The 5000-nt window shown below is 51.2% G+C and overlaps 1 non-coding gene across 1 annotated transcript in view; it reads right to left on the bottom strand.

Annotated features, from left to right (window-relative positions):
• LOC126429708 (small subunit ribosomal RNA) overlaps positions 1–279 on the bottom strand; it is a 1909-nt gene extending 1630 nt beyond the window's left edge. The window contains exon 1 of the ribosomal RNA XR_007576991.1: positions 1–279. This exon is cut by the window's left edge and continues 1630 nt beyond it. This is a non-coding gene — a ribosomal RNA (small subunit ribosomal RNA).
• Between the last annotated feature and the right edge of the window lie 4721 nt (positions 280–5000).

Genomic DNA, 5000 nt, shown 5'->3' with positions numbered 1-5000 from the left:
GCCCTAAGTTATTCAGAGTCACCAAGGCAAACGGACCGGACGAGCCGACCGATTGGTTTTGATCTAATAAAAGCGTCCCTTCCATCTCTGGTCGGGACTCTGTTTGCATGTATTAGCTCTAGAATTACCACAGTTATCCAAGTAACGTGGGTACGATCTAAGGAACCATAACTGATTTAATGAGCCATTCGCGGTTTCACCTTAATGCGGCTTGTACTGAGACATGCATGGCTTAATCTTTGAGACAAGCATATGACTACTGGCAGGATCAACCAGGGAGCTGCGTCAACTAGAGCTGAGCAGCCGGCCGCCCGGGAGTGTGTCCCGGGGGCCCGCGCGAACACGCAAGCGTCCGCTCAATTATTCTGCAAACAGGAGGAGGCTGAGCTCCCCTGCACAACACACCTCGAAACCCTCTCAGGTCCCGGCGGCGCGCAGCGCCGTCCTAAGTACTTGGTCGGGTTCGAGAGAGGCGCAATCGCCCGGAGTTAGGCGAGTAGACGCTTTAGGTGCGACCACCCGTGCTCCCAACTGAGCTTGCCGCTGCCGACAGAGGCCCGGGAGCGTGCTGTCGTGGCATTGCCGGCGGGAGACAACACGCGCCACCTACGGTGACCGGCAGCTCCAACGCCAGCGCCACAGAAGGACAAAAGCCCTACTTGGGTGCCGAAGCGAACTCTCCCAGCACAGCGCACGCGCCAACACGTCCGCACAGCTGCGATACAAACCACCTGCGAGAACCGCTGGGGCGACCGAGCAGCAGACGGCGTCGCGGCGCCGAGCGCCGGGCGGCGGCGCATCCTCAGCGCACAAAGTCCTCAATCGGACCAGCACACTGCAGATGGCCACCGCGCTTCGCACCGGGCCCGCGAGGACCTACTTTGGCCGCAAGGCGCCGCGAGCAGGGGGCGCCGGCGCGCAGCTGCGCCGCCTGCCGCGTCCGTCGGCCGGCGCGCCTGCCACCGGCCGCCCCCACCAGCCGGCTGTAGCGCGTGCGCCCACGCACCGCGCTGCCAGCACGCCGGGCGGCCCCCCCTCACCGGCCGGGGACGGTCCCACCCAGCCACCGCCGCGTATCGCCTCACACCCAGATCCCCTTTCACGTTCGTGGGCATGGTGGGTCCCCTTTCACGTTCGTGGGCATGGTGGGTATCCCTGAAACAACCGGTTAATAGCTCGACCGATCGTCGCCAACACTGATTCACCTCTAGCGAGAACAACCGCACCACAACGGGTTACCGGTTGTTCATTTGCGTAACGTCACCAGCAAACGTACACGTCCATCGCCATTTGCAACGAGTATTGCATGCCTGTGTCAGGTGTCACAACACACTACGTCTGCCCACATAGACGCAACAACATGTGCACGCCTAGAGAACACGTGGAAGGTAGACCCCGTACGTATGCGGTGTCCATTGCGCGAACGACTGTCAGCCCGCCTCTGCAGCATGTCGCAGATGTGGAACGCGGTGCAACATGCTATCACGGTGTGTGAGAAGAGACGACTACGTCCGAATACACGCTCCACTACATCAACAGACTGCTCATGCTGATCGCCATCCAGGGCGTCCGTTCCTCCCACACGTCTGTATGGCGTACCACACTGCAATCCAGCTCTTATAGGGAGACGACACGTAGCTGCGTGCACAATATTTGGACTGTATGGTCCGCCGTTGCTAGGCGCTGTCGTCATACGGTCACATGGGCCACGATGTATCATTCAGTACATACGGAGCAATGTGCAGTACAGTTTGTGGGTTTTGCGTACATCGGCGGACAGGTGACAGGCCGTACCACAACGTAGGCTGAGTACGTCGGCATGCGAAGGGCATTGAACATGCAAACTTCTCACCGACCAGCTTGCGAAGGCAGGGGGGAAGGGGGGGGGGCATGTACGTCCTGCTGCTATCCACACTACAGTGTATAGCAGGAGCATGTGGAAAGTCAGCAACACCTGCAAGGTGTTTAACATGACGCGATACACAGGGGACCGGGCAGTGCGAGTAGCGAACTATATTGCGAGGGTTGCGGTTAGGCAACACTACACTACTTTAACGGGTTGCATAACAATTACAGAGCAGGTTCAGCGACAACGTGCGTCAGGTTAAGGCGCAATATAGTTTAGGTTACGGCGCACTTTAGGTTAGGTTAAGGCACATTATAGGTTAGGTTAAGGCACAACATGGGTTACGTTAAGGCACAACATGGGTTACGTTAAGGCACAACATGGGTTAGGTTAAGGCACAACATGGGTTAGGTTAAGGCACAACATGGGTTAGGTTAAGGCACAACATGGGTTAGGTTAAGGCACAACATGGGTTAGGTTAAGGCACAACATGGGTTAGGTTAAGGCACAACATGGGTTAGGTTAAGGCACAACATGGGTTAGGTTAAGGCACAACATGGGTTAGGTTAAGGCACAACATGGGTTAGGTTAAGGCACAACATGGGTTAGGTTAAGGCACAACATGGGTTAGGTTAAGGCACAACATGGGTTAGGTTAAGGCACAACATGGGTTAGGTTAAGGCACAACATGGGTTAGGTTAAGGCACAACATGGGTTAGGTTAAGGCACAACATGGGTTAGGTTAAGGCACAACATGGGTTAGGTTAAGGCACAACATGGGTTAGGTTAAGGCACAACATGGGTTAGGTTAAGGCACAACATGGGTTAGGTTAAGGCACAACATGGGTTAGGTTAAGGCACAACATGGGTTAGGTTAAGGCACAACATGGGTTAGGTTAAGGCACAACATGGGTTAGGTTAAGGCACAACATGGGTTAGGTTAAGGCACAACATGGGTTAGGTTAAGGCACAACATGGGTTAGGTTAAGGCACAACATGGGTTAGGTTAAGGCACAACATGGGTTAGGTTAAGGCACAACATGGGTTAGGTTAAGGCACAACATGGGTTAGGTTAAGGCACAACATGGGTTAGGTTAAGGCACAACATGGGTTAGGTTAAGGCACAACATGGGTTAGGTTAAGGCACAACATGGGTTAGGTTAAGGCACAACATGGGTTAGGTTAAGGCACAACATGGGTTAGGTTAAGGCACAACATGGGTTAGGTTAAGGCACAACATGGGTTAGGTTAAGGCACACCATGGGTTAGGTTAAGGCACACCATGGGTTAGGTTAAGGCACACCATGGGTTAGGTTAAGGCACAACATGGGTTAGGTTAAGGCACAACATGGGTTAGGTTAAGGCACAACATGGGTTAGGTTAAGGCACAACGTGGGTTAGGTTAAGGCACAACATGGGTTAGGTTAAGGCACAACGTAGGTTAGGTTAAGGCACAACGTGGGTTAGGTTAAGGCACAACGTGGGTTAGGTTAAGGCACAACGTGGGTTAGGTTAAGGCACAACGTGGGTTAGGTTAAGGCACAACGTGGGTTAGGTTAAGGCACAACATGGGTTAGGTTAAGGCACACCATGGGTTAGGTTAAGGCACAACATGGGTTAGGTTAAGGCACAACATGGGTTAGGTTAAGGCACAACATGGGTTAGGTTAAGGCACAACATGGGTTAGGTTAAGGCACAACATGGGTTAGGTTAAGGCACAACATGGGTTAGGTTAAGGCACAACATGGGTTAGGTTAAGGCACAACGTAGGTTAGGTTAAGGCACAACGTGGGTTAGGTTAAGGCACAACATGGGTTAGGTTAAGGCACAACATGGGTTAGGTTAAGGCACAACATGGGTTAGGTTAAGGCACAACATGGGTTAGGTTAAGGCACAACATGGGTTAGGTTAAGGCACAACATGGGTTAGGTTAAGGCACAACATGGGTTACGTTACGGCACAACATGGGTTACGTTACGGCACAACATGGGTTACGTTACGGCACAACATGGGTTACGTTACGGCACAACATGGGTTACGTTACGGCACAACATGGGTTACGTTACGGCACAACATGGGTTACGTTACGGCACAACATGGGTTACGTTACGGCACAAATTAGGTTAGGTTACGGCACAAATTAGGTTAGGTTAAGGCACAAATTAGGTTAGGTTAAGGCACAAATTAGGTTAGGTTAAGGCACAAATTAGGTTAGGTTAAGGCACAAATTAGGTTAGGTTAAGGCACAAATTAGGTTAGGTTAAGGCACAAATTAGGTTAGGTTAAGGCACAAATTAGGTTAGGTTAAGGCACGATATAGGTTAGGTTAAGGCACGATATAGGTTAGGTTAAGGCACGATATAGGTTAGGTTAAGGCACGATATAGGTTAGGTTAAGGCACGATATAGGTTAGGTTAAGGCACGATATAGGTTAGGTTAAGGCACGATATAGGTTAGGTTAAGGTACGATATAGGTTAGGTTAAGGTACGATATAGGTTAGGTTAAGGTACGATATAGGTTAGGTTAAGGTACGATATAGGTTAGGTTAAGGTACGATATAGGTTAGGTTAAGGTACGATATAGGTTAGGTTAAGGTACGATATAGGTTAGGTTAAGGTACGATATAGGTTAGGTTAAGGTACGATATAGGTTAGGTTAAGGTACGATATAGGTTAGGTTAAGGTACGATATAGCGTAGGTTCAGATACACATTGTTGTAGGGAAAGGTGTATTGGGGGGGGGGCGGCAGGTTCGTTGATAGTGATTATCGTAATTGGATGCCTGCGGTATTATCCGATTTGTCACGTCAGGATGCACTTTTGGCTCATGACAGGCGGCGCTCCGATTCCATGGTTGTGGCAGATCTGTGTCTTTCATTCCTGCCATTGTTTGTGTGCTGTGACAGGAGGCAGTATTGTGATGTTGGGTGCACCACTGTGTAGGACATGTGTGGGTGTTCGTGGCTTAGCTGAGCAATGTGCGGATGTCGGAAGGGTGGGATATTGTGTTTTCTGGGTGGACCTCCCGGTCTGGTAATGATAGTGTGGATTGTGTCATGTGGCGGAGAGGATGCACTGGATGTTCTTCCATGCTGGTGGTTAGATATTGTGTGTGATAAGAGAGTAGTGTGTGATAAGAGTGTCTGGCTGACGT

Source organism: Schistocerca serialis, unplaced genomic scaffold, assembly GCF_023864345.2.
Source record: "Schistocerca serialis cubense isolate TAMUIC-IGC-003099 unplaced genomic scaffold, iqSchSeri2.2 HiC_scaffold_1029, whole genome shotgun sequence".
Classification (NCBI taxonomy): domain Eukaryota; kingdom Metazoa; phylum Arthropoda; class Insecta; order Orthoptera; family Acrididae; genus Schistocerca; species Schistocerca serialis.
This window is presented reverse-complemented; position numbering and strand designations above follow the sequence as displayed.